Source organism: Sceloporus occidentalis, unplaced genomic scaffold (genome assembly GCF_023333645.1).
Source record: "Sceloporus occidentalis isolate IW3139 unplaced genomic scaffold, rSceOcc1.0.p SCAF_9, whole genome shotgun sequence".
Lineage (NCBI taxonomy): Eukaryota > Metazoa > Chordata > Lepidosauria > Squamata > Phrynosomatidae > Sceloporus > Sceloporus occidentalis.
Genome location: NW_028316989.1, coordinates 28,537,602 through 28,564,692, shown reverse-complemented (window position 1 = coordinate 28,564,692; position 27,091 = coordinate 28,537,602). Strand labels below are relative to the sequence as shown.

The 27,091-nt window shown below is 41.0% G+C and overlaps 1 protein-coding gene across 2 annotated transcripts in view; it reads right to left on the bottom strand.

Moving 5' to 3' along the window:
* LOC149307135 (OTU domain-containing protein 7A-like) overlaps positions 1-27,091 on the bottom strand; it is a 72,690-nt gene that overhangs the window by 38,746 nt on the left and 6,853 nt on the right. For both annotated transcript variants that reach the window (XM_089538356.1, XM_089538355.1), the window contains exon 2: positions 2,438-2,582. The gene's annotated coding sequence lies outside the window, so the exon portion shown is untranslated. The remainder of the gene's footprint in view (positions 1-2,437; positions 2,583-27,091) is intronic.

Here is a 27,091-nt window from a genome sequence, read left to right as displayed (position 1 = left end):
TTGATGTATATCAACCCCACAAATTTCAGAGGGTTTTCTTAGGCAAGGAATGCTCAGAGGTGGTTTTACCAGTTCCTTCTTTTGAAATGCAGCTCATAGCAGCTGGCATTCCTTGGCATCCCATCCAAATACTAACCGGAGGTGACTCTGCTCAGCTTCCAAGATTGAACAGGATCCGGTGCCTTTAGGGTTAAATGCAAACAATTCAGAGACTTCCATTGAGTGAGACCTATGAGGAATGAGTGACTACTTCACTGGCCAACAGGTGGCAATTGCTATTTCAACTTAGAAATGCAAACTATACATTGTGCAGAGCAATTTCCTGGCCATTATGCATGGAACAGAACAAACCTGGTGGGGGGAAAAACACACTAAAACACTGTATCTTGGAATGAAACTGAAAAGACGTAACAAAAGCTAGTTTGCCAGCCTTTTATTTTAAGAGAACAACAGAACCTATGACCAGGGAAGACGGCAATGTGGTCACTGCATTTTGAAGCATCTATTCTTCAAAACATGTTGAAGCTCTGGCGTCTGATTATCGCTGTTGATTTCTCTTCCCAGCTTTAAGAACATGGGGTCTCGGCAGAAGCTATTTGGCTCCTCGCTGGGGAGCAGACTCTCTTTGTCTGGATTTATGTGCCTCTGTGATTTGTAGCCACACATAGTAGAAAGACTTCCAGCTGCGCACAGCTCTGCTTGCTATCACAATAGATAGCGAGGGAAGGGAGGGGAGGGAAACGCTGCCCGGGACCAAGATGGTAAAATTAAATAGGAAAACAAATCAATTTAAAAAAGCAATTTATGAAGTTCAATGCAGCATCTGATTATCTTTCCAGCAAAATAAAGATAATGCAATCTTCCCCAAGGGACAGTCTTTAAAGCATTCAGTTACATAAAAAATTGCAATTGAATTTTTTATTTTTAATCATCGTCTTGCGGTATTGTGGGAGTCTTTCGACTTCGAATCTCAGTCTTAAATCTCTTGGGAGATTGCAGGTGTGCTTATCTGTTATCTGCATGCCACATTCACTCTTTTCCTTGGTATGTGCAGATTTAATCCTATTCGGACAGCTATATGCAAAGAGTGAACAGGCCCTTATAGTTCCAAAAATGTTCCAAAAGTGACTCCCCAAAAGAGTGTTTCCATACCTTTCTATTGACTCTGGTTGAGGCTTCCTTGGAAGAACAAATAGCAACTTCTGAGGGGCATTTCTCTCCAGGACTGAGTCTGGGAGACGCTGGACTTTATCACATATGGGTTTCAAACCACAATTTTAGCAAGAGAAAAATATCTTTGGCAGTTCCTATTGAACAATGTTGCCTCCAACCCATTGCTGCTGTGCCTCCAAAGCGTTGTTAGGGGGCATCTTTTCATTGGCAAGAAAACCCATTAATAAGCCGCCAATTGTGCTGCCACCCCACAGGTTTGATTTGTTGCTTCCATGCCAATCCGAATATTCCATAATATCGATATTCCATATTCCATAGTCTAGAGGCGACCAACAAAAAGGTCTTTTTTGTGACAATTGCCAGTCTTGTCCTGGCTGGTTGATGTCAATGTTCCTCAGAGGACCTCAGTGCACTACTTTGGGAGAAGTAGTTTGAGAAATAATTTAAGCTTCCCGTGGATTCTGTTTCTTAGGAGTTTATTACATGAAGCAGATCGGGAGTTTATCTCGCGAATATCCCAGAAAAACCGTGTAATTATGCAATACAATTTCACACGATGTCACACAAAACCCACCATTAAAGTGGACACAAAGAACACACATCCTTTTTCTTTGGGGATTTCGGTGACAATGCATTTCCAGTATCACTTTATTTGTGCCACTGCGTGTGATAGTCATTCGCGCAATTACTCGCCATTTCCGCTTCATTTGCGGAATGCTTTAAATGTGCTTTAATTGCTCTTTAATGCTGAAATCAGCCTCAGTGTGATAAACTCCTGTGTTTAGAATCACAGAATCTTAGAACTGGAAGGGATCATAAAGGCCACTGTGTTTTTCAGCATTGGGGCTATCAAAAATACTGTAATGTGTCCCTACTCTGAAAAGAAATGGGATCATAAAACAAATGTGAAATAAGTTAATAAATAAATGGTCCAATGGTCAAACTAAAAACCCAGGAGAAAAGATGGACACTCCAATAATGGCTACATTTCACATTGCCAATGATTCATTGAGTATTGCTGCACATTTCCAGTGCGACCAACAAAGATAAGGTCTAAAATACTTTCTCATAAGGTTTGTGACCACACTTGTAGCGAGGGCCACATCTCAATCTCCTGCTACGATCTATACATCCGATCTTTTTTCGTTTAAAAACAAACAGCAGCGCACTCCAATTCTCTCGTGTGGATAGGGCTGCTGGCTGTTGACCCAAGAATAGTTAGAAAGAAGATTGAAGCTGCCTTTAAGTGGTTTCTCTGACTTACTTTCAGTAGACTGTTAGCAACGCTTTGGTGGGCCATGCGTCAGATGGACCTTATAGCGCTCGTTTTTGGTAAAGAAGACGGTTCATTTTTATCGCAGGAGCTTGCATCAGATGGACGTTGGAGTAACTTGGGACCCCTGAGAAATCTGCAAGAAAACAGAAAGTCTGTTAGAAGAAAAATCTTCAAAACAGGCATTTGCATTTGCCCAGGTTTTTCTTTTGTTTTCTCAGTTGGTGGCCAAGTTCATACGTTTGCTGAATACTTCTATTTTGCACTCAACTGTGCCAATGTGGTTTATTTACAGCTATATTACATATACTGATTTTTATTAGGTACTCAGTCATATTTTCCTGATGAACCTATCTTTGTTAAAATGCCTTGTTGGCTTGCAAGATGCTTACAGATTGTACCTTGCCACCAACAACCCCTTGATCGAATCAATGAATTATTCCTTTCATTTGTCCATTGTGCTGAAATTAAGGAGGGGGGACCCTTTCAATATTTTTTAATATGTCCTCAAGCATCCCATTGCCTAAGACCTTTGCTGTCCTTTTCCCTTCCAAGAAACCAACGCACCCTGAGCTCTGGGTGCGAGTCTCATCTGCAGCGGCTTCTAAGAATAAAAGAACTTTAGAAGGATCCATCCCATCTCCTTATTTGCAGCAAGGACAGGCTGCCAAGGAGAGGCGTTTCTTGAATGGGAATGGCAAACATGCCGATAGTCAATGGACCCCTTGGTCATGCTCATGATGGAGAACATTTTGGAATTCTTCCTGGACAGGAGGTTGAAATGTAGGACGTGTCCTGGAAAAGGAGGACGTCTGTTCACCCCAGGGGAGTAGAACCTTCCTGTATAATCTCTGGTCTCATTCCCACTACCTTTTAAACTGGATCGGACTTGAACCGAATCGCTGAAGCTGTTCAGAGAGGGGGCCATGTCCTAGACCCATGTCTTTTTGATGCTGATTTTTTCCGCGTCTTTTTGGATAAATCATTTCCGCGCAAGTGCGAACCAGATGCGGATCAGAATCTATTTAAATTTGCCCTTCATCTGGCTGGAGTAGGTCCATTTTGAATCGATGCATTCGTCAATGTGAACCGCAAGTGGGTTATTTTATTTTGCAGCAAGAAAATGCAATCGGGGCAAATGTAGTGGGAACCACACTCCGCTGCTGAACAGATCCATTGATTCGGATTGCAAAGCGATTTATTTGTAAGTGGGAATGGGTCCTCCAGATCCTAAAAACAAAGGAACCTAGTAGTAGCGCAAGCTTGCATTGCGCCATGTGGCTGAGACAAAGGACTGAACAGAAACAATTAGCCAAAGGGGAAGAAAAGTGGAGGATTTTAAATGCTCTGTGCACTCAACCCCATCCATCTATCCACTGCAGAGAGACGGCACACAACCGCTAAATAGCTAAAAGCTTTCATTCCCTGTGAAGTACTGCAGGGAAGCATTTGCAGGATAATGCACCTTGCATCAAAATGGGAGCTGCAAAACCTTCCCTTGCATCACTCGCACACGTGACAGGCATCTTTCTCTGGGAACCAGTGCGGCTTTGGTGATTTGGTGATACCACTTTGCAAAGGTAATTAAATAGAGAGCAATGGGATTAAACCTTCACTTCTAAACCGCCATCACTATGTTTGACATTTGGGAATGGGTGGGCGGCAGAGACAGAATGGAGGAGAATGAGGAACAAGGCAGGAGTTCTCTAAATATGGAAGGATCAGATGAAGGGCTAAGGGTACTGCTCAGAAGCACTTTCTTTCAAATTATACATAAGATACCTTATTTATAAAGGTGTCACTGATGGGAAGTTGAAGCCTTTCATGGCTGGCATCCATAGTTTTTTCATCTCTGAAGATGCCAGCCATAGATGCTGGCGAAACGTCAGGAATAAACTCTTTTAGAAAATGGCCACATAGCCCAAAAAACCCACAAAAAGCTATCACTGATGGGTTTTTGTTTTATTTCAGTTATTCCGCACAGTCCAGAAGAGTCCCAGAACTCCAAAGCAATGAGACTGTGGCCCGGTACAGACTGCCAGTTTGGGGCGGCCTGGGGCCAATTCTAGGGTTCCGGAGCATGCAGCATCCACACGCTCCAGAACCCTAGCATGTATGGATGGTGCCATCTTTACATGCCGCCGTCAATATGGGGCACGCATGCATGACGCAAATGCGGCACTGCGTCCACACCTCTGGGTGCCACGCTTATGTCATGGATGTGTAACAGGTACAGTCATGGCATGTGGAGTGCGCTTTTCGCAGGTTCTTTTTACTCCGGACGGACGCCACACAGTTTGGCTGCTGCCAAAGTTAAAACAAAGTTAAAACAGGAGTCTCTAGTCTGCCATTTTAGGGCGGTCTGTTGAGCCCCATAGTAGTCAAAGCAGTGTTCTCTAAATATGGAAGGATCAAGATGCTGGATATTACTATTACTATTATTATTATTATTAACTGTTTTTGCTTACCCTAAAGGCTGGTGCTTCCAGGACAGATTGTGCTCTTGTCTTTCACCAGGGAATGGTTCATATATATATATATATATATATATATATACACACACACACACACACTTTAACTATATATATATATAGAGAGAGAGAGAGAGAGAGAGAATTAAAGTAAATCACTTACATTGACCCTTGGGTTTTTCTAGCCCATTTTTTGACTAAAATTGTGTATATGTTTGTCGTTACTATTTTTAACATTTATTCATAGAGCGCCATAAAGTTTGCACAGCGCTTTACATAGCAAGGGTCAAATAAAATAAGCGGCATACAGTCTAAAGCAACAACATTACATGATTAAATATATCTTTAAAATCATACTCTGTTGTTAACGCTCTTTGGTGGAAAGGACGTTATAAATAAACATTTTAGTTGTTGTTGTTATTATTATTGTTTATTTGAAGATAAAAGAGCGGATTTGATTATTTCTTCGCTTTCCTTCTGTTGAAACGATTCCCATTCGATGACCCAGTTTGTTCTTTCAGTACCAGAAAGACTGAGCAATGGACAATGTTTGGATATCGTTGCAAAAATGGGAATGTCTGGTCGCCAGAAATAGAATGAAATTGCTATTGATTAAAAAACAAGCCTTTGGGGGAGAGAACATGTGCGAATGGGAGAGAAAGAGAGACTTAATCTCTATTGAACAGTTTGAGATAAAGAAGAAATATTATTAATTATCATTACAGGCGGAGTCTCCCATATGTGAAATGCTGGGCACCAGAAGTGTTTCAAATTTCAGTTTTATTTTGGAGGTTGGAATATTTGAATATACATAATGAGATGCCTTGGAGATGGGACCCAAGTCTCAACACAAAATTCATTTCTGTTTCAGATTCATCTTCTCCAGAGAACCTGAAAGTCATTTTATACACAATATTTTAAATTGTATTGTGCACGGAAAGAAGTTTCTTTTCATGCAAAAGATAAGAGAGATTTCGGAACCTCTTGTAACCGATGGCAAAGAGCCATCGCCAGAATGGTTTAAAATGATAAACTAATTGAATTTCAGGGGCGTCTTTCGTTCCTAAATATATTCAGGCGCAGTTGAAAACAAGTCAACCTGGACATCTCTCTAAAATTTCGGTGAATGCTAATGTAAATGCTGAGGGAATTCCCAAATGTTTGAAAAACAGAAAGAATTCCCTACTTATAGAGACAAGTGCTGAAAATGGCATTTCAGCTGATTATCAACATTCGCGGTTGCATGACTTTCAGCTGGCGCATCTACACTGTAGAAATAATGCAGTTTGGTACCACTTTAATTACCATGGCCCCATCCTACAGGATCCAGAGATTTGTAGTTTGGTGATGCACCAGCGCTCTTTTGGCAAGGAAGGCTAAAGACCTTGTAAAACTACTGATCCCAGGATTCGATAGGATGGAGCTGCAGCACTTAAAAGTGGTGTCCAACTGCATTATTTCTAAGTGTGGATGCACTTGGTGTCTCAAAATGCATCAAATTTATTGGGGATGAGCAGTATAGCTATATACACACACACACACACACACAATATACAACTATTGTTATATCATATCTCATAGTTTAGGGCTATGTGCAAATTCTAAGGACTTTATCACATGGGAGGCAAGCGTCATTAAATCAGCATTAAATCCTATCAATGTCGCGCAATGGGTTGATTTTCGCACGATGTTGCCATTATCCCACCGTTATTCCATGAATACAGCCACAAAATACGATTACCCCATGAATAAAGTGCCAAAATCGTGCTGCTTTTTATTCAGGGGATTTTCCTGTGAATAAAAAGTGGTGTGATTTTGCCACTTTATTCACGGAATAATAGCAACGTCGCGTGATGGTATATGAAAATCAACCCATTATTGCCCAATATTGATGGGATTTAATGCCGATTTAATGATACTTGCCTCCCGTGTGATAAAGTCCTAAGTAAGATTATACTACACCACACTACAGTGTAAAAGGTAAAAGTTTTTCTTTGACACGAATGTCTAGTTGTAACCGACTTATTCTCCATCAATGTTTAATCCTTTGACCTCACTTGTGCAGATTCAGACAGGCAAATAACACCAACATTTTCATCTTTCAAATACAAGCATCATGAATTTTTCACTCTTGCTGTAAATATGGGTTGATATCCCCATGCAATGATCTTTTCCTGACCATTTTATCCAAATATTGGGGAAGATCAATATCAACTGGAGATTGTTACCTATCCAGACTTCACAGCAAAATGGGCACGTTTGAGACTTTTAAACATGTCAACTTCTCTTTCCATTCACATTGCAACATCGCCTGTCTGTAACTTTGCACTTAGACTAATAATACATGCGCTTCTTCTCAGGCTTTTGGCAAATCTAATTTGGCTTCACTTAAGACCATTAAAATTCTGCTCAGGTTGTCCATTCTCTTTGTCCTCTTTCTCTCTTCCTCCTAGCCTTGCCTTTGCTTCTTTCACCCAAAGCACACTTCCAATCCAGTCCATCCTTCTTTCGACATTTTCGGACGTGACACTTGGTCCAGCTTTTGCTTGAATCGAACTTCTTAATATGAACCATAAAATCTATATTGCTTTAAAAAGGCTGAATCACATTACAGGTTGAGTCTCTCTTATGCAAAATGTTGGATAGCTTTGGATTTTAAATTTGTTTAATTGTATTTTTGGGGATGTTGGATTGTTTGCATCTATCTAATGGAGATGGGACCCAAGTCTAAACATGGAAGTCATTTATGTTCCATTGACACTTATACACATAAGCCTAAAGCAAATTTTTATATACAATTATGTACAATTGTATATACAATTTCCAAAGTTTGGGAACATTGGACCATCTCAGCCGCCCAGGGGGACAACTGTCCCCAAATCGAAAATGATCCGCATGGCTGAACACGAAATTCATTTATGTTTCCTATACACCTTAATACACATAGTCTGAAAGTAATATTATGTATTAATAAATTTGTGCAGGAGACAAAGTTTATGTACGTCGAACCATCAGAAAGCAACTATCTCAGCTATCTATGTGGACAATTTTGGATTTTGGAACATTTTGGATACTGGAATTCTGGATAAGGGAAACTCAACCTGTATTTTTATCCTGTGGCTTCTACTATCTGTTCTCAAAAGCATATGGAATCTGAGGCCCATTACAGACCGCCCAAAAGGGGCGGTCTTGGGCCGCTGCCGGTTGCAGCGCGGGGGAGCCGCTGCAGCCAAACCGCGCGACTCCCCCGCGCTGCAAAAAAGGAGTGCAGAAATCGCACTCCTTCCGGCAACCCGGAAGAGCCGCCGCAAGTGCGAAAGTGCGCACTCGCGACGGCTCTTCCGGGTTTAGATGTCCGGACGCTATGCGTCCGTTACGTCAAGATGGCGGCGCCCGACGGAAACGGGCGTCGCCATCTTGCCGTACGGAATACGCGCGAGGGACAAGGCACGTCCGGAAGCACCGCCCCTCACACGTATTCCTGGCGCAACGATGGCGCCGCTTAGGCCCGTCTGTAAGGCGCCTGAGTTTTAATTTACTGTACTATTAATATTTTGTTGGAAGTCTCCTTGAAACCACAGGAATGTCCAAGTAAATAGATGCATTGGGCAAAAGTGCAGACATAACTGAGTTTAAGCTATACATTGAATGCGTTAATGTTCAGTTTGTTATCTATTCTGTATCTTTAAAATGGGCTTAACTAGAAACACTAAGGGAACATATTGCATTGTTAGCTTTTGTATCGCCTTTCATTTCCAGAACCACTAATATCTGAGACTGGTATTACAGGATGGAGAAATAATACCAAGAGACCAGAGATAAACAGCAACTAATACATCAACTAAAAGCTACATCTAGGAAACTATACACACACACACACACACACACTGTTAAATTATTAAATTAAATTATTGTCCTATGCATTGTAAAATAAATATTGTGTAGAGATACAGCTTAATAATATGCGTATTTTATGTAATGATTGTGTTTTAACTAGATTCTAACCCACTTTGAGCAGTAAGGTGGAAAGAAAGAAATAAAATTATTATTATTATTATTATTATTATTATTATTAATATTATTATTATTAATGTGGAATGAAATGAAAGTGATGAGGAACGTATCGGTAAAACAGTATTATAAAAGTAGCAGCAAAAATCTGGGCTCATTGAACCAGTTCTCCTAAATATTCCATTTTAAACAACTAACCAAATCAACAAAGAAATCTTAACAGCAGTTTTTGCAATGCATGCTACAATTAAACATTTTAGTGTTTGGTTTCCAATACTGTGCCTTCATTGCTTGTCTTCAACCCAAATTGAACTCATTAAGTACCTGGGGAAAGTCTAGTTTATCCAAATATTATACTGAATGCTAACCTCCTCCTTCCAAATTCAGCGCATGGCAACGGCAAAAGGGCACTCTCCATTACCTATAAAAGCGATAGTGATTGCGCCGCACATGACGGAGGCACTGCCATTTTAAAAAAAGGTGGCCATTGCTATGGTAACTGTAGCCTATAATTCAACTTAACAGTACATTAATGGCGCACACACACAAAAACACTGCAAGCGGGATCAATTTTCCATCGTCGCACAGGGCTACGATTTATAAAGCGGAGCAGATAAATGTTTAAAAATATCCTTCAGCAATGTGCGTCTATATCTTAAATATGGGCTCCGCATCAAACAAAAGGCCAGCATGGTGTCGTGATTTGAGTGTAGGACTATAAGTCTGGAGTTCTGGGTTCGAATCCTCGCTCAGCCTTGGGAACCCATTGGACATGTCACTCTCTCTCAGCTTCAGAGGAAGGCAATGGCAAAACCTTTGGTGAATGAATCTTTCCAAGAAAACCCCAAGAATGAACATTTCCAAGGGTTGCTCCATCCTTCCAACCCTTTCTGTTCTCCTGGGCAATGGAGGTGCCGCTCTCCTAATAATAATTCCCGCTGGCTTTGTTGGTTTGGTCTGCTTGCCGTCCAGCCGCAAAATGCATTGCAATCTTCTTTTCGGTGCAAGAATATAAAGCTAGTACAGGGGAAAGTCCGAAACAAAGTAGGGCACTGGCAAAGGAAATGCAGAATTATTAATGTGCATGCAATACAAAATTTGGAGTTTGTCTATCTGGGCACACAAAAGGAACAAAATGTTGGGTTTAGGAACTCAACCTGTTTGCGGTTTTGAGTATTTAAGTGTTGAGAGCAATAGATTATGGAGAGCGCTCACCTGGAGGAATGGAAAGGTTTAGATGTCCATGGATTGGGATGACAAACTGGATTATAATCCACACATTCATAATATACCATAATCCATAATATATCTTAATGCTGCATAGAGGTCAAAAACACACTGCAGAAATAATCCAGTTTGAGGCCACTTTGGTCCAAAACACACTGCAGAAATAATCCAGATTGACACCACTTTGACTGTCCTGGCTCAGTGCAAGGGAATTCTGGGAACTGTCATTTTGTGAGACATTTTAGCCTTCTCTTTCAGATAGCTCTGGTGCCGAACTAAACTACAATTCCCAGGATTCCCTAGTAATGAGCCAAGGCAGCTAAAGTGATCTCAAAATGGATTATTTCTGCAGTGTGCTTTGATGACCACAGTCATCATATATACTACAATACAAGTACATCTTATTCTGCATCTACACTTCAGGGTTAATGCAGTTTGGCACTGCTTTAATAACTGTCACGGCTGCATCCTATGGAATCCTGGGATTTGTAGTTTATTGTTGTGGCTCTAGAGAGAAGGCTAAACGTCTCCCAAAAGGACAGTTGCAAGAATTCCCTTGCACTGAGCCAGGACAGTTAAAGTGGTGTCAATCTGGATTATTTCTGCTGTGTGTTTCGGACCAAAGTGGCCTCAAACTGGATTATTTCTGCTGTGTGTTTTTGACCTATATGCAGCATTATGATATATTATGGATTATGGAATATTATGGATTTGTGGATTAGTCATGTGTTTGCATGCATTGCTGCAACCAATGAAACACTAATATATATCCAGTTTGTCATCCCAATCCATGGACATCTAAACCTTTCCATTCCCCACAAAACTACAAATCCCAGGAGTCCATTGCATGGAGCCACGGCAGCTAAAGCGGTGTCAAATTTTGCATCCGTCCTGCAGCGTAGATGACTTCCCAGCAGCGCTCCAGAATGAAGACAGTCAACCTATTTCATTACTGGAGGTAGTTACTCATAGTCATCTCTCGCTGAGCTACAGCAGGTCAGGGAACCATTTCCAATCATTCATTACACGCCAGTGTCATAGTTCATTTTAACGCCGATCCCATGTTTTGTAAAAGAAAAACTCTTACTGGAAATAACGCACAGGGCGTCGTTGTTTTTTCCGGGAAGAGAGATAAGATTAAAAATACACTTTTGCTAAAAGAGATACAGCTCAGCCTCGGCATTAAATGAAAGCAGAGAGATACAGATGTTGAGATGACATTTTTCTGCAACCGCTACAAAGATTTGCGCAGCGCATGACAGCTTGCCAGAGACTCAGCATCTCCCTCATCATTGCATTAATCTCTTCTTGGGCAAACTAAGCCTTCGAGGCTGAAAAAATCTCATCTTGATGGATGCTAGCTGTCCTTTGATTTGAAGGTGATACCAAAAAACACATCCCTTCCATCCGCCATCTGAGTAAGAATCTCAAAAGGGAAGCATCTGTCCTTTCCTTCTTTTCAGTCAGGCATAGAAAAATAAGGTTTCACATGGTTAGTCCCTGGAAGGTGCTAAATTACCTACACACACACACACACACACACATATTGACATGGGTCCAATGAAAAACTTATATATTTGACATGTGTTTGCATGAATTCTGCAATCAATGAAAAACATATATATATATGGCATGTGTTTGCATGAATTGCTGCACCCAATGAAAAACTTATACAGTATATGACATATTTTTGCATGAATTGCTGTGACCAATGGAAATACACACACACACACACACACACACACACACATATTTGACATGTGTTTGCATGAATTCTGCAATCAATGAAAAACACACACACACACACACACATATATATATGGCATGTGTTTGCATGAATTGCTGCACCCAATGAAAAACTTATATATATATATGACATATTTTTGCATGAATTGCTGTGACCAATGGATATATATATATATATATACACACACACACAAACACACACACATATATATATATGACATGTGTTTGCATGAATTCTGCAACCAATGAAACATATGTGTGTGTGTGTATTTGACATGTGTTTGCATGAATTGCTGCACCCAATGAAAAACTTATATCTGAGGGAGAGAGAAGGCTGGCCCAGTACCATCAGGGGCTAGCCTGAAGAAGAAGAGCCCTCCTTCCGGTCCATCTGCCTTGGTCCAGGCCTCAGAGGGAGAGAAGAATGCTGGACCTGATCCTCTCCCCCCCCTCACTATTCCCTTCTCCTTTTGTGTCGTGTCTTTTAGATTGTAAGCCTGTGGGCAGGGAACTGTCTGTTTTCCCCTCTATTGTAAACCGCTCGGATTCCCAGTGATTGGGCGGTATATAAATAAAACCTATATATATATATATATATATATATATATATATATATGAGACATATTTTTGCATGAATTGCTGTGACCAATGGAAATACACACACACAAACACACACATATATATTTGACATGTGTTTGCATGAATTGCTGCAACCAATGACAAACTAACTCCACAATTATATATATCTCCACAGTTTTGCCCTGTAAACTTAGCATCACTTGCAACCAAAGTCTAACTATCCTTAACAAGAAAATACAGTACCAAAGACCTTTCAAATTAGTGGACAATGAAATGATGTATTGTAAAAATGATGGCACACAAACAAAATTAAAGGAGCAAAAATAAAAAATTCAATCGGTTTTTAACTAATAACGCAAACAATGTGCAAGTGGATTGTCTAACAAGACATACTACAGTATATTGTTGACCCAGGAAAAGAATCCAAGTTCACAATGACATTAAAGACTAGAAAATGTCTTTTTTAGCAGCTGGATTTTAAGGCAGAAAGAATACAAGGACATCAATTTTTAAAAAATCAAATATGCATTAAGATACAGGCCTAAGGGGACAATGTCATATTAAGTTCTGTGCAATTGACACTGAAAACAAAATGCTGTATCGCCTGCAAGTTAATAACTCTTTCTTATCCAGAATTCCAAAATCTGAAATATTCCAAACTCCAAAACTGTCCAGCATGGGTGGGTGAGATATTATTGTTATTATTATTATTATTATTACCCTTTATTTATAGAGTGCTGTAAAGTTTGCATAGCGCTTAACATAATAAGGGTCAGATAAAATAAGGGGTAAAATGGAATTAGAGATAGAGATAGCGGCACCTTTGCTTTCCGATAGTTTGACGTACACAAACTTTGTTCCATGCATGCAATTATTAAAAATATTGTGTATAAAATGACCTTTGGCCTATGTTTATAGAGTGTATATGAAATTTCTTACATACATTTCGTGTTTCAACTTGGGTCCCATCTCCAAGGTACCTCATTATTAAAACCCAAGGCTCCATTATGTATATGCAAACACTCCAGCCTCTGTTAGCAAAAACTATTTTTCAAACTGAGGGATACGAAAAAGATAAGGGCATAGAGGTTTAAGTGTTGGACTAGGACTCTGGAGACCAGGGTTCGAATCCCTTCTCGGCCATGGAAACCCATTGAGTGATCTTGGGCAAAGTCATACTCTCTCAGCCTCAAGGGAAGGCAATGGCAAACCTCCTCTGAGCAAATCATGCCACGAAAACCCCATTATAGGGTTGCCTTAGGGTCACCATATCTCAGCCCATTGCCTATGGACTTTATCAGACAGGGGAAATTGGAAGTATAATCCAATGGCAATCCGAACGCAATCATGGGGTTTAACGTTATTGCGTGATAGACTGCCACACGCAAATTCGGGCAATGGCAAGCTATTTGGGGGCAATGGGGAGTCAGTTCAAATGCAATTTGAATTCATGTAAATTCGCTAAACTAGCGAATTCACATGAATGCGTTCTGGCCCCAGTTTCTTTTCATTCGAAATTAAGAGAAATTCCTCCCGTGTGATAAACTCCCATGTTAAACTGTGTTGCTGATTCCCACAATCTGATACTGGATGCTCAATAAATATTATAAATATTCCTACCAACCATCAACCTCACGCAATGAAGACGATATGCAGCCCAGGGATTTCTACGTAAAACTAAAGCCGGGAGACACAACAGGCGCCCTCAGATGTGGCTTTGCGAACGAAGGAGAAGAAACATTCCCAGCCGATATGCCAAGAAATGGAAGAAAAGCGGCCTTATGCAAGCGGACAAAGGGAAGGATGCAGCTGCAAAGTCCTCTCCATCAAGGAGCCAGTGGCACAGAGTCAAAACTGGCTTAGCAAGCTTGGGTTTAGTAGGAATTACCTTTCCTTAGAAGCAATAGTATCCGTTGTTTAAGAACAGGAGTCTACAACCTGGAAGCGTCTGAGACTAGTCACTCCGAAGTGCAACATGGCACCTATTTTCACTCTTTTCTCTTTCTGTCTTCCTTCCTCTTAAAACCCAGGACTTGCTGGACAAGGTCAAGATTAATCTACATCTAATAATAATAATAATAATAATAATAATAATAATAATTTATATCCTGCCTTTCCTGAGGGAATCAAGACAGTGGGTTACAATCCAAACATAGCCGATGAAGACATCCTGGGAAACAGGAATCTTCATAAAAACCAACCGTACCAGCAACGTATTTCCGAGAAACGATATATTACTTTCAATGAGTTTTTGTTTAAACCGCCTTGAGCTGAAATTCAGGTGGTATATAAATTTCGACAATAACGTATAACCTGCTGCACATAACAATAAGGTATTTAACCACCAACAACCCCAAGGATTTGAACCTCTTGCACCAATTTTCACCCACCTGATGAAAGCCGCAAGAGAAAGGTTTAAAGGTTTAAAGGTTTTGCTTTTAAAGCAAGACAGCACAGTTTTAATTCCAATAAAATAAAACGGAACATGCCCACAGCTAAAGGATATATGATTAGAGATACAAAGAGATTACTCTCAAGACCAAATGTTTAAAGCACTTGAGAGACAAAGTACGGCTTGCAGGCATTCGTCTTATTCCAGGGCTACTCTCTGAAATGTTTATTGCTTTAAAATCTCACTTGAAAATTGCCACAATGCTGCAAAGGTGCAATAGAGACCATATAACTTAGGTCCACGATGACGTTTTATTCAATATCTCATCGCATCTAAGATCTCTCTAGAAACCTGGGAAACAGCATAGCTTTTTAAAAAAGGTCTCACTTTGCTTTCCTGTATGTTTAGTTACTTTGCGCAGTTAAAAATGAAACAAGACAAACCGTCTTCTCCCCATATCACAAAAGAAAGAAGACAACAAATTGGAATCCTCTGATTTATTTCTATCCTGCCAATGACTTGTTTCCTAAATCATGGAGAGCAATTACCTCTCCTAGTTGCATTTCCCTTTAGATCAGTGGTCCCCAAATTGTGCTCTTTAAGGGATATTGGGCTTCAGCTCCCAGAATCCCAGACTCTTCGCCAATGTGGCTGAAGCTTCTGGGGGCTGAAGTCCAAAATCTTTTAAAGGGCACGGTTTGGAGGAAACTGCTTTAGATGGAGGCAGAAATGACCACTCTGAACATCAGGGTGTTTGGGCAATGGTCCAGCAGAAAGACAATCTGACCACACCTGAAAATGGGATGGAAATGCCATTGATCCATCTTCAGCATGACATCCCTTCAAATATTTAAACAGGGCTATCATATCACCTCCTAACCATGTCTTCTCCAAGCTAAACATATCCAGCTCCCTGAGCCGCTCCTCATAAAGCATAATGGTTTCCAGACCTTTCACCATTTTGGCTGCCCTCCTTTGGACATGCTCCAGATACTCAACATCCTTCTTGGATTTTGGTGTCCAGAACTGGACTCAATGTTCCAGGCAAGGCATGACCAAAGCAGAATAGATAGACATTATTACTCCCCTTGGTCTAAGCATTATAGTAGTATTGATGCAGCCTAGAATCTCACTTGCTTTTTTAGCTGCTGCATTGGACTGTTGACTCATGTTCAGCTTGCGGCCTACTAGGACTCCTAAATCCCTTTCACATGTATTGGAAGCAATATTTGTACTCTACCATCACATAGGGCCCAAGAGACAGGCCAAAATAAAGCTGCTTCGGGTCACTTTGGAGGTATTAAGACACAGGCCTCTTAAGAGTCCAGAAGCTGCACCAAAGCTGCACTCCGGTCCTTAGGACTGGGGCATGGCTTTGGCGTGGCTTCCAGTGTCTTAGGATGCATGCATCATTTAAACAGCATACCTCCAAAGTGACCTGAAGCAGTTTTATTTTGGCCTGTCTGTTCAGGCCCACAGACATACCACAAGGACTTTATCACACGAGGCTTGAAAAGTGGAATAAGGATAGCGGCATCTGTGGCCATACCTTATCACACAATGCTGTGTCCCTTGTCCATCCATTCCTGCAGCGTTCCTTTTCCATGCCTGCCAATTGCACTGTTGATGCATGAGGGATATGTTCTTCCCAAAGCCCTTCCAATATGCAAGCAGACGCATGGTGCCAATCTCTTCCTTTCCCTGTCTCCTCCTCACTATTCCCAAGCAAGTTCGTTTTCTTTTCTTTTTTTCAATTTCAATGTTGTTGTTAGCTGCCCTTGAGTCAAACCTGACTCACGGTGACCCTGTGGGTGAGACATCTCCAAGACCCCAGTCTTCCCCTGCTTTGCTTAGGTCTTGCAAATTCATGCCCATGTGGCCTCTCTGATTGAGTCCATTCATTTAGCATGCGGTCTTCTTCTCTTTCTACTTCCCTCCACCTCACCTACCATTATTGTGTTTTCTAAGGATTCATGCCTTCTCATGATGTGGCCAAAGTATGACAGCCTCAATTTAAGTCATTTTGGCTCCTTGCTTATAGCTTTGCCTTATTTTACTATAGTGCGCCCGCTACATACGTGGGCGCACCATTTGCAGCTTCCTGTTTACACTGAAGTGTAATCAAATAAATGGTGTGCGCACCCACGGGGCACGCACACCACCCTGCCGTGAGCACCAGACCCATTATACTGAATGGGGTAGGCAGAATTTGCCTTACGCAACGGGGCCTGTAACGGATCCCCACGTTAGGCAAGACTCCACTGTAATTGTTCCACCAGTGTATATCTTTAGCAGTGGTCAGTTACACTGGCAAGGTGTGCAGTTGGGTGTCCATCACAATGCCACAGTATCTAACATTCTGCCTATGTAAACAGGGCTTCTGCTCTCTCTCTGTCCCAGTGCTGTTTCTGGCCTTTCTGGGCAAGAAAATGGCAGCGATGGTAGCTCTTTGGTGCTTCCCCTCATTGGACAACAATATCAACATCATATAAGGTATGCGTTCTGATAATGAACTACAGTGTTCTCGTGCTGCAACAATGGCCTCATTCCCACTACCTTTTAAACCAGATCGCGATTCGGCTCAAAACGGTTCAAATGACCCTGGTTCCCACTTAATCCAAATCTCTGGAGCGATTCCGAGAGGGGGGCCATTCGCTAGACCCATTTATCCCGCATCTTTTTGACGCTGATTTTTTTCTGCATCTTTTTGGATAAATCGATTCTGCACAAGTGTGAACCACAAGCAGATCAGAATCGATTTAAATTAGCCCTTCGTCCAGCTGGAACTGAATCATTTTGAATCAATTCATGCCTGAATGTGAACCACAAGTGGATTATTTTAGAGGGGGAAAATGCAATTGGGGCAAATGTAGTGGGAACCACGCTCCGCTGTCAAATTGAGCCATCGATTCAGATCGCACACTGATTTATTTGTAAGTGGGAATGGGGCCAGAGTGCAGAGTGCCAAAAAGTGCCCTAACTGAAGGAGCAAGAGGTGTCCGATACCAAACAGTCCGGGGTCAAGAGCCGTAAATCAAAAGAGTCCAAATAGGAGTAGCGATATTGGAGTCAAGAAACACTCCAGGGTTGTAAATTGCAAGGTCACATCTTACAGTAGCCACAGGCTGAGAGAGAAACCAAGTTTGCATCCAGAAAGCCAAAAGAAAGGAAAGGCCACTGACTTATAAAGCCAGGCAACTCATCCTCACCCAACTTGCAGACTGTATTTCAAGAGAGCATTCCCCAGCTGGATTCATACAATGTCTCACTTTGCCTGTGAGGAGGGACTGGGTTTATGCCAAATGTTGAAGCCTTCTCCTTTTCTGAGGACTTGGAGCTTTCCTCCTTTGGAAAACTTTGGAAAACTGTCAGATTGAACTAGAGGAGAGCATGGCTGTGGTAGGTCCGCTTTGTCTTTTGGAGCCAAACGTCCCACCCTTACCATCACCCTTTAGGATATGTAGAAAGGATTGAAAGCATAGGTACAGCCACATGTACAAGCAGAAAACAGTGGCAATTTAAAACATAATAGCAACATAATCTCTGAGCAAACTGAACCCTAAAGGCAAAACTAGGGAACCATTTGTAGAACTGTTCTCTCTCTCTCTCTCTCTCAGAGCACAGCAGTTTCTGGACTATTGCATCAATAGTAATTTACTTTAGTACATGGAGGAAAAAGCTGTCTTGGATGATCAATCAAAAAAAGCATACATTTACAGGAATAACAAAAAGGAGCCAGAAGTGAAAACCATACGCTTAGTCAAAAGGAAAATCAATGCGTACAAAGGAACACCAAAGAACCTTTCTCTAGGATCTGTCCTGGGCTGTGTATAATTACATTGTAGGTAGAAGCCGGAGAGGAATGCGGAGAGACAGAATAGGAGAAATGTCAGTGAACGCCATCTTCTAAATTGCTACGTTTTCAAGTTCAATGAGGAGTCTGCAATTCACAGGAACCTAGTGCAGCACATAGGCATGAAATCATCTTAACAATGCCATCCGTTCCCAGTTTTCTTACATTCCTAGTTTGTGTTGCTTCTCAACAGTTTGCCATGACTTCACTCCAGAGAATAAATGGTACAAACCCTCAACCACTTCCCCTCCAAGCAATGGATTTCAGCAACTGGTTTTGCCATCATATATCCTGATACAGGTTGAGCATCCCTTATCGGGAAATTTGAAATTCTTCCAAAACTGTCCACATAGGAGACACCATTGTTTTCAGATTAGGGGCATCTACGCTGTAGAAATAATGCGGTTTGATACCAATTGAATTGTTACAGCTCCATCCTACAGAATCCTGGGTTTTATACTTTTGGTGAGGCACCAACAATCTTTGGCAGAGAAGGCTAAAGCATCCCAGGATTCCATAGGATGGAGCTACAGCACATAAAGTGGTTTCAAACTGCATTCTTTCTAATGTAGATGCATGCATGGGAAAATATTATATATCATATATATATGGTAAAATATTGTGTATCAAATTACCTTTAGGCTATCTGTACAAGATGTCTATGAAACAGAAACGAATTTTGTGTTTAGACTTGGATCTCATCTCCAAGATATCTCATGATGTAGATGCAAATATTCCAAAAATCGAGGGAAAAATCCTAAATCCCAAACACTTCTGATCCTGAGCATTTTGGATAAGAGACACTCATCCTGTATTATTCTTTGTACAGTATGCTGTGATTCTTAAAGTGAGGAAGTACAAAGGAAACTATGAATATAGGAGAAGTGTTACAGATTCCTCCTAAACCACTCCTGCAAAAATCCAGCTGGCCTACTATGCAGTTCTGGAGGGCCGGTGATCAATTTAAGGACGCATTTCTTTGATATATAGGTCAATGGAAAATTCGACTGAAGGTTTCTTTATCGCATAGATCCTCCCCTGAGCTTCTTATGCATAGTTTGTCAAGAACGCAGCACAGCAGAAGCCCATTTGCGCTGGAAGAGCTGCTATTCTCCTTCTTGGAGATCCCTTTTCTATGGCCTATTCATGGCATCAAGATGCCACTCAGCCGCTTCCTCTTCCCTACCTGCAAGTGTTGTTTTATAGCAGGCTCAGAGGTTGATTTATAATTCATTTATCAGCCTTCAAAGAGTTCCCAGAGACCTCTTAATTAGTCGCAAGGCAAAAGAAGAAATACACAGCCAAGGTTGCCAGCGGTTGTCATTGTTGCGCAAGTGAAGGGTTTCAACGCTAGCACATGTCGCACGCGTGCAGTATCAGCACATACTGCAAATATTAGCACAGATAACAATATTGGAGAAGTAGTTTGTACTTTTAGTTTAGTGGATTCATACCAGTGTTGCCGATTTCCGGGGAATTCTCCAGAATCCGGGGAATTTAATCTCTTTCCATTAAATTTCCATGTTTTCATAATTTCTGGGGAGTTTCAGGGGATTTTGAATAATTTCTCTTTGACTTTCCTGGGGATTTTGAAATTCCCGCCCAAACATACCTTCCCCCATTCCGGAGGTCCCACCCCTTGAAGCCTTCCCATACTGCCTTGCAGCCCCCCGTCCCAGAAGTCCCGCCCCCTTGAGGCCTCCCCATACTGCCTTGTGGCTCCCATCCTGGAAGTCCCACCCCCTTCCGGGTAATTTGGGGGAAATTCAGGGAATCCGGTGAACCAATCCGGGGACATCTCCTAGGGTAATTGGCAACACTGGTTAATACTATTGCAACCACGAATGTACATTATAGACTCTAGCAAAGCCTCTGACTGCATAAATTATGAAAGGCTATGGAACGCCCTTAAAGACATGATGGCAGTGCCAACACATCTGATAGTCCTAAGGAGGAATCTGAACTCAGGACAAGAGGCTACTGTCAGAACAGAATACGGAGAAACAGAATGGTTCCCAATTGGGAAAGGGGTCAGACAAGGCTGCATCCTTTAACCTTATCTGTTCAACTTGTATGCAGAACATATTGTAAGGAAAGCAGGCTTGGACACAGAAGCAACAGGAGGAAGGAATACCAACAATTGTAAGGTATGCAGATGACACTATAGTACTAGCAGAAAACCTCACAGACCTGGAACAACTATTAAGGAAGATCAAGGAAGAAAGTGCAAAAGCAGGCTTACTGTTGAACACCGAGGCACTGAAAATGTCAGTTAAAGCAGGGTCAAACTGCACTAATCCTGCAGTGCAGACGCAGTGCCTAAGTAGCTCCAGTTTCAGCTAACAAGAGACAGAATTGCCAAATGGCCATTCATCTCACCCCCCAAAAATGTAACTACCAATAATTAGCAAGTGTTACTGTAAACAGAATATTGAATGTAGCGATGATAAAAGATTGCAGTACTAATTCTTTTGTTACAAGCCTGGAGTGGAAATGCATTTAAAAGTACTTTGTACACAAACTATTTCAGAGCGGAGGGCCTACTTTCCATAGATAAAAGCCATGGACCCAGTTGCCAAACAATGCATTAAGCATCACAACGTAATTCCAAGCAGTAGATTCATTTGCAGACATTGTCAAACTTAAAGCAATATATTTCCATTGCAATTAGTGGTTCTTACCCCCCAAATAACTCCCCAAATCAAGCAACTTCTTAATGCAACTTATATTGTGAGGAGTAAATGTGAGGTTCTCTGAAATACAAGCAACAGTTTGTAGCTCATATAGGAGAAACCTTTTAATAAAAGGATTGCACTGTATCACTGCAATGTGTGTCTATTGTTTCAAATGATCCAGTGGCTGTGAAGGTTGAAATATGAAAAATGGACATCAATGCAAGAGTATAACTTTATCTAACTTGGCTCTCCTCTCTTTTGCAAAATGCATTTAGCTTTTGAGACGTTAAACCAATGGTTCCCAAACTTTGGACCTCCAGCTGTTTTGGACTTTAACTCCCAGACGCTTCAGCCATCTTGGCCAATGGTCAAGGATTCTGGGAGCTGAAGTCCAAAACACTTGGAAGACCAGAGTTTGGGAATGACTGCATTAAACCATACAAGACTTCTATTTGCAAGATGTTGGGCTTGGGCTGGGAGGGAGTCCAAAGGGGTCATTTAGGTGGACTTTGTGGCCACCTAAAAAGAAAGGAGGAATTTTGATAGGAAATCAATACCAATTTCAGACCTTCCTTTTGTGCGTTGGACTTTGTTGCTGTTGTGCACCTTCAAGTTGTTTTGACTTACAGAGACCCTAAGGCAAACCTATCATGGGTATTTCTTGTCAAGATTTGTTCAGAGGAGGTTTGCCATTGCCTTCCCCTGAGGATGAGAAAGTGTGACTTGTCCAAGGTTTTCGTGGCCAAGCAGGGATTCGAACATCGTTCTCCATAGTCACACTGCAGAATTAATGAAGTTTGACAATGCTTGAACTGTCATGGCTCCATCCTATGAAATGAAATTGTGGGTGTTGTGTGCCTTCAAGTCATTATGGGCATTCATGGCAAGATTTGTTCAGAGGAGGTTTGTCATTGCCTTCCCCTGAGGCTGAGAGAGTGTGACTTACCCAAGATCACCCAACTGGTTTCATGGCCAAGTAGGGAAGTGAATCCTGGTCCCCAGGGTCATACTTCCAGCCTTACATGAAAGGAAAAAGCAGGACAGGTGGCAAAATCTTTCAGATTTGGAACATTGCAAATTAATGCACTTTGATATCACTTTATCAACCAAGCCTTTGTTGCTGTCAACAGACCAAAGGCAAATGTAAAAAGGCAAAGAACATCAATGAAACTAAACATTTTCACAACATAAAATGTTTCAGCAATCACATAAAATACAGTATTACAACTGTGGAACGGTTACTTACCGCCATGTAAAAAGGATGAGTAAAAATATCTTTTTATATAAAATAACAGAAACCAGTTTAAAACAACTTCCAGGAAGAAACGGTAACTTAATTTCAACGTCAGGGAAACCAGATTATCATTTCCTTCCATGAGGTTTTTATCAAAAGAACATTTTAACTTTGGTATTAACTTTTGTGGCACATGACTTTCCGGGTTTTTAATGGCAGAGAAGATAAAACTTTGCAACTACCTCTGCGATTTTCCTATCATTATCTGCTAATAGGATACCACTGAGTCCTGGGATTTGTAGTTTGTTGAGGCTCTCTGACAGCAAAGGCCCAATAGCTAACAAAACCACAAATCTCAGGATTGCATAGCATTAGGCCATGGCAGTTAAAGCGGTGCCAACCTGCATTAATTCTGTAGTGCAGACACAGCCTCCGTTGGGTATTGATCTGCCTTTGAGTTTTACGTGTGATTTGTAACCGTACCCACAGACGTTTAGGATGGAGGGAAGAAAAAGTCCTGAATATCCAATGAGGCCGAAGTGTTTAGTGCTTTTAGTGTGTTCACAACCACATTGGAGGGACCCTGCCTTCTCCTGCACCGCCATGAAAGCGTCTATTCTTGGTGAGAATGCAATATATTTGGTGACCTAATTTTGCTAAGCAAAGACTGAGAGCGAAAAGGAAAGCTGTTAAAACCCAGACACATAACACAGTATCATATCACCCCATCCCTGCCACGTATTACCAAACAGAAAGAGACCACGGTTATTAGGGATTGTTGGCAAACACCCAAAGTTATAATGAGCAACTTCAAGAGATGCATCTCAAAAACGTCAGACTTTTAAGAACAGATGCCATGCAAAATGTGGGCAGTGCAACTCTTGGACTACGAAAGACATTTTTTAAAGGCCTCGTTCCCATTTAAAATTGGTTTGCGAAATGATTTCACATGACGTCACACAAAGCCTACCATTAAAGTGGTCCCAAAGGAGCATTAACACACATCTTTTTACTTTCGGGATTTCAGCGACAATGCATTTCCGATATCACTGTGCAACTGCGTGTGATAATCGTTTGCACAATGACTCGCCATTTCTGCTTCATTTGTGAGATGCTTTAAGTGTGCTTTAATCGCTCTTTAATGCCCAAATTAGACCCAGTGTGATAAACTCCTAAGTCTTGCTGCTGTTATATTAAAGTAGTTTGCTATGACTGGATTTTGATTTCAGCTATTATGTATTGCATTTCTGAAGAGTCATAAAGATCTTAATAAACACAATTGCATTGACTGTTCTAAACAATAACCAGGGCTGCAAAATAACTAAACAACTAAAAGAGCAAAAAAGAAAGAAAGAAAAAGGAAACAAAACAAGGCAGAAAACAAATATATATCAAAAGCTGTTGACATTTGAAAAAAGGGCTTGGAAAGCAGGATTATGAATGCAGGGAAGGAGCACATAATAATTCCCTGCTGCATGCTTTATTTTCTCCCCAACAAAAGCATAAAAGTCTGCCTTCCTATTGCCATCTTGTACAACAACTGGAGGATACTCAAATAATACCATTGTGATATATTATTAACTCACATAACCAGTTTGCCATAGGTTTAGCCACAGTTTGCCACTGGTCAAGTCAACCAGCAATGAAAGCAACACAGTATAAGAAACTGCAGTTGTGAATGGAGTAGATCTTAGGAAGGAACACAAATATAGATGTTATAAGTATGCACAGCAATCTCCTTAACATCAAATACTCTGAACGGTGCTGTACTAGTCATCTAAATCCAGAGGAAATTCAGTGTAACTGGGTACAGACTGCAATGCAACTCACACCAATTCAGGCAAATATATTTAGGCTATAATGCCATTGCAGGCAATTCATAGGGTTGCACTGTTAGGCCTGTAGTCTATACATGCAATGAATTTCCCTATCCTTCCTCTTCCTCCACTTGCATTTTAACTAATCCACTTTTGGCAGATATTACCTATAGGCTGACATTTGGTAATGCTATAGCAACTGGTATTCCTTCTCCAAAAATCATTTGTGGTTGAGTCTCCCTTATCTGGACTTCTGAAATCTGAAATATTCCAAAATTATCCACATGGAGCTAGTGACACCTTTGTTATTCCATGCACACACACACACACACACACACACACACACACCTGTATTGTTGTTGTTGTTGTTATGTTTATTTATACCCCACCTTCCTCCCAAGGGACTCAAGGCAGCTTCATATTGCATATAAAATGACTTTCAGGCTATGCCATATGTTAGCAAGACATAAGTCCACCTAAATGACCCCTTTGGACTCCCTCCCAGCCCAAGCCCAACATCTTGCAAATAGAAGTCTTGTATGGTTTAATGCAGTCATTCCCAAACTCTGGTCTTCCAAGTGTTTTGGACTTCAGCCAAATTTCACATATGAGACAAATGAATTTCATGTTTAGACCCAGGTCCCATCTCCAAAAGATATGTCATTATGTAGCTGCAAATATTTCAAAATCTGTAAAACTCTGAAATCCCAAACACTTCTGGTCCCGGGTTATTTTGGATAAGAGAGGCTCAACCTGGATGCATTTGCACTGTAATAAGCATCATTGGAATTACATTGAAATTATACCCAAGTAAGCATGCATAGGGTTGCATTGTTATTCATCAGTGCAGCTACACAGCATCTAACACTCTTGCACACTTCTTATAAGGAAATGTCACAAGAATGTAGTGACAGATCTGTGGATAATGGCACACACAGACAATCTGGATACACAAACCTTTGAGGCTGACACTATCTGAGCTATTCACACAACTTATTTAGAACTTTCGTCTAAGCAGGAACCAAGTCAAAATACATTCTTGTATTTCTAAGATTGTAATGAGATATCTGAGTGCTAGCATGGCATAGTGGTCAGAGCATTGGAGCATGGCTCTGGAGACCTGGGTTGGATGCTTACATCAGCCATGATACTCAGTGGGCAAGTCACACTCTCAGAGGATGGCAATGGCAACCCTCCTCTGGAGAAACGTGCCAAGAAAACCCTGTGATAGGATCACCATATGTCAGAAACGACTGAAAGACACAACAACAGCAACAACAACAACAACAACGAGACAGCTAATACCGACCACTAGCAATATACAAGCACAATATGCATTTAGTTTCTACTAGAAGTAATTGTTCCATTTATTCCCAATGTCCAGGCTGTGTACCAAAGCTCATCTAACCTGAACATATAGCCCATGAATATAGCCCTGAATATATAGCCAAATGCATCTGAGGAAGTAGACTTTAGTCTAGGAAAGCTCATGCTGCCAACTTCTTCATTTCAGTCAGTCTCAAAGGTGCTGCAAGATCACTCCACATACTGATTCTACAGACTAACATGGCTATATCTTGAATACAACAACAACAACAACAACAACAACAACAATAAATTTTATTTACATACCGCCTTTCCGAAGGATCAAGGCGGTTTACATATTACATAAACAGTGCATAAAACATAGCCCATGCCTTTGGGTATCAAAAGACTTACAGGAACCAGAAGGTTTTAGAGAAGTATAAAAACATCTGTTGGGTTTTGTAGAACCCACAACTGCCCTTTGGCACTGAGAATACTTTGCAGCCAGGGAATATAGACTGATCCTTTGTGGTGCAAATGGAAGAAACAAGAATATAACCAGATAATGTGGAAAGAATGGCCAACTGGACAGGAGAATGGATCCACAAGGAAACATTTGATAGCAAGGAAGCAACATTAACAACCTAAGAGATGCAGACGACACCCTAATATTAGCAGAAGACATTCAGGAATTGGAAGAATTAATAAGAAAAGTCCAAGATGAAAGTGCCAAGGCAGGTCTGATGCTGAACATAAAGAAAACAAAAACAACAACCACAGAAGAAATACACATGTTCAGTCTAGACGACGGGGAAATTGAAATAGTTAAATATTTCCCATATCTAGGATCAAACATTGACCAAAATGGAGACTGCAGTCAAGAAATAAGGACTAGAAATGGTAAGGGCAGCTATGAAAGGACTGGAAAAGATACTGAAGAGCAAAGACATACAACTGAGCACTAAAGTCAGAATCGTCCAGGCCATTGTATTCCCCATCATTCCCATGTATGGATGCAAGAGCTGGACAGTTAAGAAAGAAGATAGGAAGAAAATCAACTCTCTTGAAATGTGGTGCTAGAGAAGAGGACTTAGGATGATTCCATAGACAGCTAAGAAGACAAAGGAGTTTATCACACAGGAGGAATTTCTGTTAATTTCAAATGAAAAGAAAGTGGGTCCAGAACGCATTCATGTGAATTCACTAGTTCAGCAAATTTACGTGAATTCAAATTGCCTTCAAACTGACTTCACATTGCCCAAAAATAGCTTGCCATTGCCCGAAATTGCATGTGATCACCTCTCACGCAATAATGTGAAACCCCATAATTGCATT